This window comes from Micrasema longulum, unplaced genomic scaffold, assembly GCF_059751315.1.
Source record: "Micrasema longulum isolate JH-2025_06_02 unplaced genomic scaffold, ASM5975131v1 h1tg000127l, whole genome shotgun sequence".
In the NCBI taxonomy this organism is placed as follows: domain Eukaryota; kingdom Metazoa; phylum Arthropoda; class Insecta; order Trichoptera; family Brachycentridae; genus Micrasema; species Micrasema longulum.
The window spans coordinates 2212773-2230251 of record NW_028277333.1 but is presented as its reverse complement, the minus strand read 5'-3'; the positions used below and the strand labels follow the sequence as shown (position 1 = coordinate 2230251).

Here is a 17479-nt window from a genome sequence, read left to right as displayed (position 1 = left end):
TTTCTTTGTTTGATAAGATTTTAATTCAGAAAAAAAGAGAAAAACAATTATACGATTATTAACAATGAAGTTGGTTACAGATTACAGCAATACAACGGCCGTAGGTACCAGTGCGAGCGATGAGTTTTTAGATTAATAAGCTACTAAAATTCTGATAAAATGTCAGTAGCAGTAGTATGATACACCCCAAAGAAAGTGTCATGTATTTGATAAATAATTCATAACAAATGGCGCTAGTGGCTAAAAGTTTCAGTTATTCTATTTTCTAATTTAACAAAAACATTTGATAAGCAAAAAATGCGTTCATTGAAAATAAAATGGGAATCTTGAGGACTCGAACCCTAACCCTAATCACTAGAAAACAAACAATTCACCCATGTGGCTATTTCATGTACTAACTTAGCCTGATTATAAAACTGATTTATAAAACTATATTATTCGTTAGCGTACTGGTATATATTTTTTACTTGCAACTGTTGTAATTTGTCTTGGAATAAAATATTATTTCTTAGTAAATAATGATAAAAACTCAATTATTTTAAAGTATTCTTTACCGAGTATGGTAATTCACTAAGCAAAACATAAGTAATTGCCTTTTTAGAATCATTCTTTGATGGATTATTATATTACCTTAATATTCACGAAACAATGAAAATTAAACTTTTTATATTTCTTTGTATATATTTATTGTCAACACTATTCATTATCAAATTATAAGTCACATTTTTATCATAACTCAAACATTATTTTTAAGGTCGAAATGGGTACTGAAGTACCTACAATTGAACTGTCATCGTCTGCATAAAAACATTTCATAATTCATGAATATTTCATTTTTGTTTAGCATATCTTCGTATCGTTACCGATACGCTGATATTAAGGATTCTATAGGTTCATTAGTAATATTATTTATTTTACGATAAATTTACTTTCAAACCACTGAACAGGACAAACCAAGTATTCTTTTGATCTAACATCCTTGTTAAGACATAATATATTAATTATCTCTCTCTCACATATAACCGGTGAGTATAATAATACCTCCTTTGCACAGCCGTAAGTCATTTAAAAAAAAAAATAAGAATAGCCTTTACGCAGAAGTTTTGAAACAATAAATTGCACTTAGAAAAGCAGCAGGATTTGCCAGTAATTGTAACAGTATTTTTCTGACAGAAATCTAAAATTTTGGGTTTAAAAATGTAATAACATTAATATTTTATCTTTAGCCGCACAGGCTTGTGTAATTCCATAGTAATAATATCAGTCGATAGAAGCGCACTATCTCGCTGTATGGGATACGTTTTAAACTAAATATGATGTTAATTTATTAACCCAAGAAATACAAGCGATGGCCGGTTATGTTTTTTTTCCTTAAATAAAACATTGCTTCCGACTACCGATATCAAAAAAATCTGGTAAGCTGCAAATAACTGCTTATTAGGACAATTTGCCCCGGTAGGTAGGTACTCGAGTCGAGAATTGTAAGCGCAAACCAAAACCATCCGTTACACTTTGTTGTTAAACTAAAATCAAAACCAAAAACTTGCAACGCTTTTGTTCTATGCAATAGATTTGGCGGCCTCCGTGGTGTAGTGGTCAAGACGCTTGACTCACAGACGGAAGGTTCCGGGTTCGATTCCCGGTGAGAACACAAAAATTAAATGTGATTTTTCTCAAGCCTGGGTGTTCTGTGATGTAATTCACCACTGTAATTGGGCCTCCTGGCCTGTTGTGGTGCAAAAATAAAATAAAATAAAAATAAAATAAAAAAAATAAAAAAAAAATAAATAGAGGTAAAGGGCTTCTCTGGTGAGTTTTGTGGTTTTTAGCCTTTTCATTAAACGTACCTTATCGTTATTTTGTATAATATTAATGAATCAAAAACGCACAAAATCGGTACTGAAGATAACAATCATAGATAGGCAGTTTAATATATATGTACCTCAGAGGCAGACAGATGCAAATCCAGAATTTGATGAAATGACATTGCCGAAATGTAAGTTTCATAATGAAAGAACCAATGTATTAGGATTCTGAAAATACAAATGAATGCTATAAATTATTAGAAATTACTTAGAGAAGGTAGATTTTTTAGGCTTTTTTTGTCTGCCTCTGAGGTACAGGTATATAAAACAATTATCTCACCATATACCAGCAGTAATAAATATTAAAAAACAAACATACAGTAATTTTATAAATAAAAATCATGCTGGACTGCCACATATATTTTGTGTATGGTATAATGTTTTTTTTAGTTTTGAAACTCCATACACAGTTTACATTATTCCAATTCCTTATTCTATTTTACACTCGTGAGCAAAAAAATCGACTCAAGCCGCACGCTTGCGTTCAAAAGTGATTTGGGTAAAATCTAAAGCTCATATTATATATTAATTTATAGAATCTGAAAGTCCTTGATTTTAACTTTAAAGTGAGTAGCATTTTTTTTTTTATTCGTATGTTTTTATGAAAAAAACACCATTTACAATTAAGGACCTTAAACTCTAGAAAAATCTGGTCAACATTGCAATGAAAATACAAATTAAAATGAATTTAAATAATCAATTTCAATACAAAATAATATTTTCAGTACTTAATGTTACCCCCTCTGGCCTGAATGACTGCTTCTAGGCGGTTCTTCGTGGACCTAATAAGTTTTTTTACATCTTTTACTTTTTGTGGAATGCTACCCTATTCTTCAGTGAGTGCCGCTTGCAGTTCGGATTTCGTAGCTGGTGCAGGATTTCTAGCCCGGACTTTTCTTTTGAGTTCATCCCACAAATACTTTATAGGGTTTAAGTCCAGGCTACGCACTGACAAGTCCATAGTTTGAATCCCAACCTCCCCAAGTACTGCCGAACAGTAGCTGCAGTATGTGGGCGGGCAATATTCTGCATGAGGATGAAGTTTTCTCCAATAAAACCAGCTTAGGGAACAACATGGTCCTCCAAGATCTGTTCGACGTATCAATGAGCCGTCAAACCCCCTGCCCGGTCGCCGGTTTCAATAAAAACCATTTAGGTTTTAGCCTCTATTGAAATGCCGGCCCACACCATTGTAGAACCTCCTCCAAAAGCCACATTTTCTTGAATGCAGCATTATGTGAAACGTTCTCCAAGCCTCTTGTAGACTTGTCCTCCTCTAAGCATACTCTGCTTTCGTCTGAGAAGAGAACAGAGCTTTATTCGTCATACGTCCAATCAACGTGCTCTCTCAAGCTAAGTCGAGCTGCTTGGTGGGCTGGAGTCGATTTTGGGACAGTATTTGGCTTTTTCGGTGTAAGGTTGGCAGCCTTGAGTCGTTTCCTGACGGTCCATTTACTGACAGGGACTCTTCTTGTTTCTCTGAGCTCTCGTTGGACTTGAACGCCAGTGAGAGCCCGATTTCTCAGCGCGGTACTGACAATGAATTGGTCATCTCTCTCCAAAGTGCACCGTCTTCGGCCAGAACCGTGTCTTCGTTAAAAGTTACCAGTCTCTTGGTATTGACGGTAAACTCTTGATACAGCAGACTGACTCATGTTTAGCGCACGAGCGACTTCACGTTGACTCTGGCCTTGTTGCAATAGCGCAACTGCTTGAGCTGCTTCTTCGGTGATTGTATCCATTTCCATGTAATATTTCTGTTTGTTGATAAAGAAGATAGGTACCGGTTGATGTTTGACGATTAACTGATAAGAGTTGGTCAGGTAGGTAAGCTTTAATAGGGATAAGTAGCTGCCAATGAGCGCTACTGTAAACAAGCTCAAAAGGGATGTTTACTAATCACAATACTTTGTGGGATTATGTGTGTAGGTATTGTCACCATATTGCACACTGTTCAAAAGTCAATAATATTAACATCAAGATATTTAAAAAAAGAGAATATAAAATAGAAATAAAGAAATAAAGAATATAAAAATTATACAAGACTTAAAAAAAATATACCTACTACAACATATTCAGTAGAAAGTTTAAACAATTCAAGAATAAATGTAAAAAAATATATATATATTAAAGTAATATAACAAGAAAATCATAAGTACTGTTTCATACAGCTGGGCAAAGTGAACAAAAAATGTATATATTATGAAATACATAAATAATTAAATATAATAACCATTAACACAAAAAATTATGTATGCACATAAATATTTTTATTCATTATACAAACAAGCTATTGATTTTATGTGCAACTCAACTGAATAAATGAAAAGTAGCTCTCTGGCACAGGAGGTCGCAGCCTCCAGTAATTGTCGTTCCCTAGAATTTGCCAATTCAGCGATGTCATCTGTTCCAGTCTTACGGCGTGGCGTTAGCACCGACTAAACTGGGCTTTACAACTTATTTGTTTTACATCAATCTCAGCTAGACCTTGAAACTCCTCGTCAATCTTATTTTTGTGACCAGATTCGCTGTTCCCGCGCCCCTTGCTTTAGCAAAGTGTGTTTATGGTACGCACAGCGGTGAACGGAACGAAATTAATGTATAGTCGTAATCAAAAACGGAACGAATCGTTTTTTGCATTCTAAAGTAAACAATACACATCATTTAGGGCCGTTAGCCTTGTGATTATCGCAAAACATGAAACGAGTTATTTGTTTAGCGGCAACGCAATTATCCTTTACGCCCGAAACTAAGCGACGTTGGATGAAATAAAAAGACAATATTTTGTCCCTATCCTCCGAATTCAGAATAATTTTAAATGACTGTTAACGTCGTTATTTTTATTGTAACTCACTTTTTAATTCATATTTAATTTTTTATTTGATATCATAATTACAACTGATATATATTGAATCAAACACAATGTATTGAAGATATTATAAACCTAAAAAAAACATCAAACCAAAAATAGGTATTAAATGTAAGCATATAGTTTTACATAACCACTTACCGAATTTTCTGTGCCTACCGGTTTCGAGACGTACTCGTCTCTTCGTCACCGCCTCTTCTTCCTTCCTCCTACCCCTTTTTAAATATTACTACCACAAAATGAACATAAAAAAAACAGTGCATGTTTGTGTTGGATACAAACGTCATGTATTCTGTCAGCACGTCGGATTTATATTTTTGTGCAACTACTGCTATGGTGAAGGTGTATAGTGGGTATTGAATGTTGATGTAACAGTGTCCTGACGAACAGGCGGGTACATATCAAAACCGGTATATAGAAAAGTCGGTAAGTTGGTCAGTAATAATTTCATGACTTGATAAAACCAAACAAAAAGCATTTTTTCTTCTGATAAATCGAATGTCTTTTGCTTTTAAATAGAATACGTTGAAGTAGCTCCTTTTGTCTTTATTATGTTATAAACTAGTTCTCATATCAAGAATATTATTTTAGGGAGGAATATAAATATTGATGCGCACTATGAATTAAATAATGCCATATAATGGGCTTCGAGTAAATGTAGTGAAAGAGAATAAGGGCATGTGTAGATTGCATATAAAGTGCACAGCATTTAACGTCGGCCGATACACGGGGTGTGGGGAGTGGGGTGGCATAATCCAACCCTTCTCATGTTTATGGCACTCATAATGAAATTCTATCCTGCGCTTGATGAAGCCGGCCTTTGGTCCTTGTGTAACAGTCAAAGTGCCAGCGGGAATATACATATTTAATCGTGAACTTTTTCAAATGTTTAGTTTTTTTTTATATTTATTTTTATGTATATATTATTTAGATAAAAACTATTATAAATAAGAACATAATATAATTCAAGTACATAAATTCTTCGACACGGGTTGTGCCCAGTGAGGTGTTCTAATAGTAAAATAAACAAATAAAATAAAGGCGCTCCGCAGTGACAGAAATTGTGGTATGAGAATCGGCAGATGTTTGAATGATTGGTTCGAGGTCTCCACTGGAGTGAGGTTGAACTGGTCCCCGCAGCGTTCTTATTTATTATATGATTCAATCTTATGTAAATCAATACCACCTGACCGATATACTAAAGTCGTGTGATTTGGAGTACGCGTACAATGCGGTTCTTCTTGAAAATTTTATTGATGATCTTCGGGAAATTGTTGACCGACGGCAGCAAATCTCCGCTTGTCTGAGTCTTAATATTTATTCCAAAAAGTCTTAGATAATGTGCAACAAATCCCTTCCTGACTATGATAACCCATCTCTATAATGATGAGCAGAAAGTTGAGTAAGTTGAGCTTTACCTACTTGGGAGTTCACATAAGTGAGGATGGCCATGCACAAAGAGCTCGCGATCCGTCTAGGAATTGGTGAAGCAACTTTAACACAATGCGTGCTATCTGAAACTTTAGCCCATAGATTGGCTAAACAAAATGTTGATTATTAATCTCTTGTATTATGCCAGTACTACTCTATGTTTACAAATTCTGGCACCTTACAAAATATCAAACTTCTCAGTTTTGAGAGTTAAGCCTGAGGAAAATATAAGGTATAAGATGATTCGATTTCATTGCCAACATTAAAGTTCAAAAACGGATGCATCAGCTTTCTAAAACTTGTGTCTTGAAGGTAAAGAAACTGGCTTGAACACGTGATGCAGATACTTCAGGAGAGTCTGGACCCAAGTAATCCATTCTTCACACCTGCGGGCTCCATCCTGGAAAACTGTCGATGACGATATTTTGGCTTTCTTCGGTGAAACTTAGGGACGTGGCAATAACATGAGAGATGACCAGAATGCTGACTGTCGATAGGGTTTCCTAGAAGTGTCTGTAGATGTCCACGTGCTCCACTTTAGAGCTGATGTAAAAATGAGAAAAAAATAACAAAAGGAAAATACCGTTTTTTTTTTTAATTATCAAAAGTAATCAGGGGCCTTACAGTCCTAACTTGGCTTCGTGTGCCGTGTGACTTTTGATGTTTCCCCAACTGAAGGGAAAGCTGAATGGAATGCATTGGGAAACCGTGGAAAATATCCAAAAGCATGTTATGAACAACGTTCCTTAGGGACATTCCCGTCGATGACTTTCAAGGTGCCTTTCAGGCGTGGCAGACACATCTTCGCAAGTTTATGGATGCAGAAGGAGAGTATTTTGAAGAATTTTAAGCATTTTTACAGGTCCGATCAATAAATATATTTTTCCCAGAAAATGCGCGTTACCTTTATAACGGACCCTGTATGCTGGACTCATATATTTTTAAAATCGTATACGGCTTCCGTAATTTGACGGGTGACGGCATTCCTTAACCACCCATATGAATGAAGTTGATTCAAAACGATTCGTTATTTATCTCGAGTGCTCCAAAGCACTCGATATTGACAATCGAATGCGACATCGTACTTTCAGTTGTCAAAATATATTCGTGATAAACCCTCGCCATTCAACATTGATAAATGTTATGATGTTAGTGAATCGAAAAATGTGCAACGAATATAACTGTACCTATTTCCAATCACTTTTAAAATTGTGTTTTACTGGAACATCGATTTTAAAATAATTTTATCGACCGTCGATGTCAAAATAAGGATTCATCTATTTGTTCTTTTACAATTAATGTATTATTTTTTTTTTCATTGAAGATAATGTTCCTTCACTGTGGTGTTCCGTACCAGGGAGACATTTTATGTATTCAGTGTCTCAGAAACACATTTTGTTTTTTATAAATGTTATTAAATATTTGGATATAACCACTTACCGACTATTCTATGTCGGTCGAAAAGTCGGTAAGGAGTTATACACTAATATTCAATAACATAAAGTAAAATGTTTGACCACAAAATTAATGCTTTAAATATTAATAACATTTTGATTTTGTCACTAAAATATTACTTTATTATTATGAAAAAGCAATCGAAATGACCACTCGAATTTTTTCGAGTCTGGTAAAATGTCACATCTATCCAGCATAAGGCGTCAGTTTTATGTAACGACATTAGTTATGTAGGTACATATATGTGGTAAAGTAACTCATAAAATAACGAAATCACTATTTTATCCCGTTTTTCAGAATCATCTTGAAGGTTATATTAAAATGACATTTTAAATAAATACATCAGCACAGCTCACAAAGCATGAAAATTATTGTAAATCACACAGCAATAATGTAATACAACAGCAATAGTGCATGGTGAGCTAAGCGTTACTACGTATGTAACTTCACCGTTTAAATATAATATAGTATACATTTAAATAAAAAAAAATCATAGTCCCTGGACTGGTACCTGAAGCTTAAGACTGATCACCTTACCTTCATGTAACAAAAATGATCAAGATACGCTGAGATTGGTGTATTAATGCAGTGCCCTATGCACCATTAAGAACGGAAAGGGAATGATGATGATGAATTAGTTTTTCTTATTTATTTTTTTTAATCTGACAAAAATACTTGATTTATTAGCTCTATTATATATCGATGTAATATTTAGAAATCACTGTAAAAAAATGTAATTCAGTTGTTAAGAATACTTTCGTAAAGAAGCTTGAGTAGCCTTGAAACCGATCTGTAGAAAAAAATAAGTGGTTAGTTGGTCTTATATTAATTTTATTACAACGAATAACCAAAAAGTTATTGCTTTAAATGTAAATTTTAAAGTATTAATTAGCTTTTTTTGTGTTTTCAATTACATAAAGTATGATTAAAAAACTACAAAAATTCAATTTAATGAAACGATCGAAGGTGATGTTTAAAAATATACTTAAAATGATTTTAAAATCATTATTTTAGAAGTGAATGTATCAAATCCGAGAAAAGCGCTTGTAAATATTATCTTAATGCTTCCTAAATAGGAACACTTCCCTAAAGAACAACAATATATTTCTCGTAATGACCGACATTATTTTTACGCAACCCTAAAATCAGGGAAGGCGATGTAAAGGAATTCTTTTATATACAATTTCAATTATGTCCTTCAACCACAGTGATAACTTTGTTATGAAAATGTATGATAATTTAGAAAAAAAGTTTTGTAACTCACCAAGACTACATAAATTTGCTCCAACTTTCAAGAACTGACGAGTTTATCCAAGTAGTAAGCAACAAAATTTAAAAAAATTAAACTTTTTTGACAATAAATATTTATTTTTTTAAACGTTTTGAATTAACATATTGTGTTAAAAAAATATTTGCACCACAACAGTTCAGGAAGTCCAAGTACAGTGGTGAAATACAGCACAGAACCACCAAGATAGAGAAAAATTACATTCCAATATTCGTGAGCTCACCGGGAATCGAACCCGGAACTTTCCGTCTGAAAGTCAAATGTCTTAGCCATAACCAAAAAGACCGCTATACTATTATTTGACGTAAAAAAATACATCGGTTCATTAAAAAAAAAAAATTATAATCAGCCTCGTGGTCTAATAAATCAATGGTCAGCGGTTTCGCCTATCATGCAATAGGACATGGATTCAATTTCTCACACGGTTGACTTGAAATATTAGGAAAAGAGCTAAAAACACGAATTAACGGAAAGGAACTATCTCTCTTTCTCTCTCTCCCTATATCTCATAGATGGGTTTTTGTACTAGAATATTTTATTATCGTAATTTTTTTTCATTGCAAAAAAAAAACTGACCCAACTTATGTTAACAATAACAAATTCACCAAAAATGTATTCAATTTGGTCAATAAATCGTAATATCTTCATCATTTACTGCGCAAATACCGCGAGCAGCTTTTGCTGCCTTATTCCCTAGATTGATCGCTAACAGCAAGAGGTGTCAAAAATACTCACTTTCGTCTACTTGAAATTCGATTTTTAAGGCTTGTAATCAAACAAAATAATGCGGGTAACGTAAAAGCAAACACAATTTTTGATGGCCTATATTTTTTTTATCGAATGACCATTTAAGAATGGACAAAACTTATATTAACACTCAAAAAAAAAAGAAACATTATGATGTCATATAAGAGTATTATTTTTCAAAATAATTTTGGCGTTTACAGGCCAAAAAAGGGTAATTCTTTACTATTTACCTTACTATTTTTGCATAATATTCTTTATGTCAGTTGTAGAATCTATGAACAACTACTATTGGCATTTATTTATATCAAGTAGAGAAGTTTAGTCATATTTTTTATTGTTTATCGGTAGCGTGATAATAACACATTAATTCGAATCGTTTAATGGTTCCAATGAGCTATTGCCGATTCCTTAATATTTACAACAAATACTACGTAGGTTACGGATTGTTGGCACATTATATCTATTCGACACGAACCTATCGATAAAAGAATTGCAGGTTAGAATAGTTGTACAAATATCATCATAATTATCAAACTCTTTTTTGCACCTGATAGTGCATAGTAAATGCATACATAAGAATTATGTGGTGTTTTAACAAACGTGATTTAAAAAAAAAGTATTTACTGCAATGTTGATAGTTTTCTAAATCAAATAAAATATAAGTTTTAGTTAAGCAGATATAGAGAATCACTTTGATAAAGGAAAATTTAAGAAGTTTTTATTAAAACATATATCTGTGCCTTAGAGAATAAACAAGGGAGTCCACTTTTTGCATCTTTGAAGTTAAATATACCCAAATTATCACAAAGGCTTTTTTTGCGTGAATAAAACACCAAAGTCCACATTCATCATAAAAATGTTTTTTTTAATTGAAATATAAATCTGAAGGCCACTTTGTTTTTATGCAAAAAAAACTATTGTTCCAAGTACGCTATTTTAATAATTGTTTTTACTAAAATGTTTTGGAAAATAATCACAAAATCTTGTTTACTGAACATTTTGTTCAATGTGACTCCCGCCGTTCATCCTTTGAGGGACAGGTGTAATATTTATTAAATTAACAATAATTAACATAAACACAACTATTAAATTATGCACAAACATTATTACTTAGTGCATTTAGTTTGCATTATAATATTTAATAATGTAACTAACTCATTCATTTCATTGTTTCAGGTGAGGGAAATCCACTTATTCAGCCAGGTCAGTAGAGTATTTAACTAAATTAAATTATTTTACTGAACATAATGTGGCCTGTGGTGGTATCGCAGACTTATGAATCAGAGGCCCTGGTTCGAACCTCTGAGATATTTACAACTAGTGGAAAATATCATCAGAATGGAATAAGTTTAATAAATTATAAGAACGAAATAAACGTAACTGCAGGAGACTGCTGCGAGATATTGTATGCATGTATATACTACTAAGCAACCCGCTATATATATATCCAGATATTTATTGAAATATATGTTCATGTTATACCTAATTCATATTTTTGGTGCTTCCAATTTTCATTATGTCTTATTCCAACTCAACACAGGGTTCCTGGCCTCATAGAGTAAGGGATGCGTTATTTTTTGTAATATATGTATTTGTATAAATAAATCAATTTTATACGCCCATTGGGCTTTTTCATTTATTAAAAATACACTCAAGTGTAACATAAGTATATAAATGAAGCTAAAAGTAAGAATAATATAAGTAAGATTTAAAGAAACAATAACAAGTTATAATGAGGAAATGTATCCACATTGGTATATTGGTATACGGTAAGATATTGAGTATATTTATTAACATACATAAATATACACACATACATGCTCATGCACATTCATACATACACACACACATAAATCTGTATAAATACATAAATGTATATATATATATATATATATACATATGTATATATACACACACACACACATACACATAAATATATATATATTATTATTGAGATACTTAAAAAAATAAATATTTATATTCAGAATTTTTATACAGATAATTTAAAAGCCTTTAGAATATTCATCCTATAATTATTATAAAAAGACAAACGAAACATATCATGTTCACCATACTCGTTACCTTATAATATCATCAGTGTAAAGTCATTCCTGTACAGTAAAGGTCTTAGGTTCGATTCTCGACATGTTTAATATGAAATATTTATTTGAAAATGTGTTTTAACCCTTGAATATTTCATAGTTCCTGGACTGGCACCTGAAGCGTAAAACTGAAAATCTTACTTTCATGTACCAAAAATAATCAAGGTACGTTGCTGTTGGTATACCGATGCACTGCCTTATGCACCATTAGGTGCAGAAAGGAACATGATTATGATGATAATTATTAGTATGGCCCGATGTATGTATGTATTTGTAAATAAATTTACAGGCTACACTTAAGGTGATTCTAAACGAAATTGTGAAACTAATTTTTCATAGATGGCGCTTTTATAATTTTTAAATGTAAAATTCCATTTTTACGTTTATTTAAAGTGGAAATTTTACAAAACTTGGTTTGCGGAAACTTTACACTGTATTGATTGTAACAAATACCATAACAATATGATTTACGTTCATTTCACAAAATGGTGTAGAAAACAAAAAAAATCGCTTATTTTTTGTTTTGTACACCATTTTGTGAAAAGGACCTAAATTATATTGTTATTGTATTTGTTACAATCAATAAAGTGCAAAGGTTCCGTAAACCAAGTTTTGTGAAGTTTCAATTTAAAATAAACGTAAAAATTGCATTTTGATAAAAGTGCCATTTATATATAATTAGTTTTAATTTTCGTTTAGAATTACCTTTTAATAATTTGATGAAAACTGAGTTTTTTATTGAAATCGATACAATCCATGCGATAGACGGCGTTTTGTGAACATATTATTTACTCACGTTCCCCACTTTGGTTTTATAACAAATGATTTGTCGTCAACTGTATAATGATGGTCCTTAACATAAACAAACAGCGCTGCTAAAAGTTTCCGATCCCGCGGATCGAGCTCGTGGAATACATTACCATAGCAAAATGTTTGTATCGGTATATCGATGTCGCCGCTCGCGGATTAGCTGCTGCTAGATTCTGTCGTGGTGGACAAAGCCAAACTTCCTCTATTAATCATTCTTCTTCCAGAAATGGCGCTAAATTTTTTTGGGATTTTTAATGTGATAAATTGGTACAAGTCAAAAACAGTCGGTGCTAACCCAAATGGCGCGGCGACTCAACAGAAGCGATTCGATGAACGCAGCATGCTTTGTTTAATAATATACTTAAACCACAGTATTCCCTCTGTAGTGCAAGAAATGAATCTGGAAATTTAAAATTTAAATACAAAGAAATCAGCAAGTCTAATTTTTTATTTGTTCGTTTCACATTAGAATACCGATTAATCAAAATGTTAATACGAAAAATAATGTCCTAGCATTTTTTCGTAAAATAATTTAAAAGTTTAATTTAATTAGCATAAATTTTTCTTTGTGTAAGAAGCTTACAATATATATTTTTAATGATCATTCAGTTTCGTTGAGATAAGACAAAGAAGTTTACTTAATTTTTCACTATATATTTAACTTTGGGGTAAAGTTGTAAATATTGAACGAATAAACATGAAATTCCAATATATTTCATTTATTATTTATTTTAGGCCTGGAAATAGGAAATAAATACATAAAACCACTAGAATTTAGTTTGCGCCTCAAGTTAAATTGTTTAATTCGGGTTGTAGTCCCGTGGCTAGTGTCTCGGACTCGCGGCTCAAAGGTCAGTGGTTCGAATCTCGCTATACCCCAACTGGATTCCCATTTTATAATAGAGAGTTATTTACAATTCGTTAAAAATGGCCCTTAAAATTAAATATATGTGTAAATTATAAGAACGAAAATATTTACTCTCAAAAAAAAATAATTTATTTTTCCATTTTTTGCAACTGAGCGGAAAAATATTTTTGAGAAGAAAATATGAAAATCGGGGTATTTACAGGGTTTATGGCCTGTAACTGGCTGTTTTAAGTAGCGAGTTTATAACTGTCTAAGGCCTGGAATCCTGCCTTGTCTACATACATTTGAACACATTAAAAATATGATATTTTATGTTTATTCACAGATTTTATGTACATAAAATCAATTTTTAAAGTTATGTTTATAAAGTATCGGAAGGTTTACTTACCTGTGATATAAGCTAACTTTAAGAAATAAATAAATAAACAATAAAAAAAGAGTGTTTTTAAATACTAAATGCAGTAAATTACAAGTAACAATGTGAGTATGCATTATTAAAAGGATTAATCCCATCTTCGTGTACGAGTGTTTGTTTGTACCTAGTAATCCACTTGAAATGCCTGTATTGTTCGTTACCAACGTTTGCTATTCTTTTTCTGATTGCAGCCCACAATATTGGTTTTTGATTACTACAGTAACTATGTATGAGTAAGTAGCAACTCCACAATATTTTGAGCGTGTCCAAATTTTTATCCGCAAATATCATCCTCTGGGGATTTTATAAAAAAAAACATACCTCTCGATTTCATCTGCATCAGTACATATTTAAGCTCTTTCCTATCAAAAATGAATCGTATGAATAAATTGTATAAATCGGGATGTTTAAACGGTTGAGTCATGAAAATTATACATCGAAAAGGTTTTGTATTACCCAATGGCTAGTCATCCCTAGACATTTGTGGAGGTACACTTCTATACATTCGTAGAATATTCTCCGCCTTAGTTGAGTTGCTGAGTACCTATTTATTTTTTTAACATCAATATACCTACCCCTACTGTATGCCGTGTGTAAACTTATAAAGTTCTTATTAATAAATTAATTAAAAGTTATCCAAATTTTTGCACAAAATATGTATTTCCCAATCGGTCCTTTCCCCAGGCGACCCTGACTTGTTACAAATTTAGGGGAGCGGAACTTGATTCTCGCCAACAGTCGTAAAAAAGTATAATATTTTCATAACGGGTGAATTTGTACTAAAACAAAAATTGGAGCTATCCCGCTACCTAAATATTATTATAGCGTATTTACTCTCGGGACGTTGTGGGAACATTACACGTTAGGTTAATTTAGGAACAACACAAAACTCTTGGAATTCAATACCTTTTAATATCCATTCACCACACTCTTACTTTATCCTGTTAATACAAACGAAAATCTCCACCTGGATTTTATCTTTACAAAGGGCCTTTGCACTTCTGAACAAACGAACTGTATTTTAAACAATTTTGGTTTGAATATATTTGAAAATTATTATTTACATTATTCATTTCGGAAGCAGAGCGAAGCGGCATTTTATTTAAGAATTTGTATTTTTACACATTTACTGGCTTTTACGGCGTCGGTTTCTAGTATTTGATCAGAGGTCATACCTTTATATCTTTTTTAAAAAAGAAATATTTGCGTTCTTATTATTTACCCAAATATTTCATTTTGAGAGCCATTTTCAACGAGTTGTAAATAATTCACTACTAGAAAATAGGAATCAAGTTGGGGTAGAGTGAGATTCGAACCACAGACGTTTGAGCCGTGAGTCCGAGACACTAGCCTCGGGACCACTATCCGATTCATTTTTGTTAAATTAAAACTTGATTTCTATTTTGTAACATGGTTATACTTCAAATTAGCCACAAACCTGAAAAGTAATTCTGTATATAAAAAACCCAAATATTTATTTATTTAAATAAGTGACCATGGTATTTGTGAAACCCAAAATTCCTATTTTAATAAGGAACTTCAGCCCTATGGGAAATTGGATACAAAAAATGTTTTCTTTAGCGCAGTAAATATTAAAAGATTCAATTGTATAAAAAAATTCTTGAAAATGTACGAAAAAAATATTCAATGAAAACCAAAAACTTTACATGGCGTCACGAGTTCATATGTATCAACCAATGATAAGAGAGCGTTGGAGGATTTCCGGTTTACAAGAATAAGATATACATGAAATATAAAATGTTTTTAACGGACGATGACAGTTTCATTATGGGTTATTTTTCAGTATCCATTAAAACTTAAAAAATTTAATAAAAATTCATTTACATATATAATAAATGTTATTATACTAGATTTATTTTTTGATATATCTACTCCATTGTTCATGGAACCAAGTAATAACAATTTGCAGTTGGTTAACTAATGTTATATTTGAGAATAATTTAAATATTAAATATTTTTAAAATGTATAAAATATGAATTTGATAAAACTTTTCATGTTACTATGTAATTAAATGTTCATAAAAATATGTACATATTTGCTTTTCTTATAATAAAAAAATTGAGTGTATATGTAGTGGTAAAATGTAGCGGCAACCTCCACGGTGTAATAGCTAAGATATTCGACTCATGCGCAGAAGGTTTTGATTCCCTGTGAGAACACAATTTTTTTAAAGTAATTTTTCTCAAGCCTGGTTGCTTAGTTTACTAGTATATTCACCACCGTAATTGGACCTTCTGGCCTGTTGTGGCGCAAAAAAAAAGAAGAAGAAGAAAAAAAACTTAAAAAATAATGTTTGAGTTATGAGTAAAACGTTACTAGTAAATTTAAATTGAATATCGTAAATAGTAAATTATGCAGAAAGAATATTAAAATGTACTCGTATAACTAACACCGTTTTGTGAATATTAAAGTGATTCAAACATCGATGAAAGAATGTTTCTCAAAAGGCAATTATTACTGAACTATCATTCTCGGTGAAGAATACTTTGAAATAATTTATCATTATTTACTAAGAAATAGTGTTTTACTTCAAGACAAGTAACGATAGTCACAATTAAGCGTAAATTATCGGTACTCTTATGAATAATACAATTTAAAAAATCACGTTTTCGACGACTTGACTGGTACATGAAATAGCCGTGCGGATATGTCGTCGCTTTCTAACGATTAGTGTTGGGGTTCGAGTCCTCTTGAGTTCCAGTTTTTTGCAACTATGTTATTTTTTAATGATTTTTTTGTTAATTAAATGTTTTTTGTTAAATTAGAAAATATTTTAACTGAAGCTTTTAGCCGCGAGTGCCAATTATTATAGATTATTTTTCAAATATAAAATAGACTTTTTTAATGTGCCATACTACCGCTATAGACATTTTATCGGAACTTTTGCAGCTTACTAATTTAAAAACTCACCGCTTGCCACTGCTAAGACCTCACTTGGATATCAAATGGTGTATCTTCACTACAATATTCAAAAGCTCCAGGAGTGATAAATTTATATGTTATAGTGAATTCCATGAAAAAAAAATGTTTTTATTATATTTCATACCTTTTAATATATATATATATATATATATATATATATATATATATATTATACATATACATAGATATTCTAATCAATCTTCTAAACACATCCTCTAATCTAATTTCTTTCTTCCTCTCTTTGAATACCGAATGCAGTTTCTCTCTACTATCCTAAGTTATTTTATGGATCCTTTTAGATATACAGGTGTTTGGTAAAGAGTGAAATAAAAAAAATGTAGGCAAAGCTGCCATTTGAAACAAATTTGCAGTACTGGCCCGTCCCCAAATGTCACCAATTTATTTTTACGGTTTTTTCAAATAATTTTGATGTCATTTTCCCAGATTTCGGTCTTGTGTCTTAAGGCACGGCTAGGCTAAACATTAAGGCTTGTATCATCTTCAAATAAATTTTATTTTGCCTTAATAGTGCTTTATTATTGTACTTGAGACGAAATTTGGTACAGACAAGAAATTGAAAAATTATGTAAAAGGAGTCAAACTATTTTTAAATTATACAAAAAACGTTTCTCCGAACTAGGGCAGGTAGGCCTAACAATGCAAATAAAAATTTAATTTCTTGAGA

General features: G+C 31.9%; 1 protein-coding gene across 2 annotated transcripts in view; it reads left to right on the top strand.

Moving 5' to 3' along the window:
- Positions 1-17479, top strand: part of LOC148284377 (uncharacterized) — a 472082-nt gene that overhangs the window by 324315 nt on the left and 130288 nt on the right. The window contains exon 4 of one of the 2 annotated variants that reach the window (XM_088241191.1): positions 10832-10858. The exons of the other annotated variant lie outside the window; for it this stretch is intronic. The gene's annotated coding sequence lies outside the window, so the exon portion shown is untranslated. The remainder of the gene's footprint in view (positions 1-10831; positions 10859-17479) is intronic. 2 annotated transcript variants of the gene reach the window in all.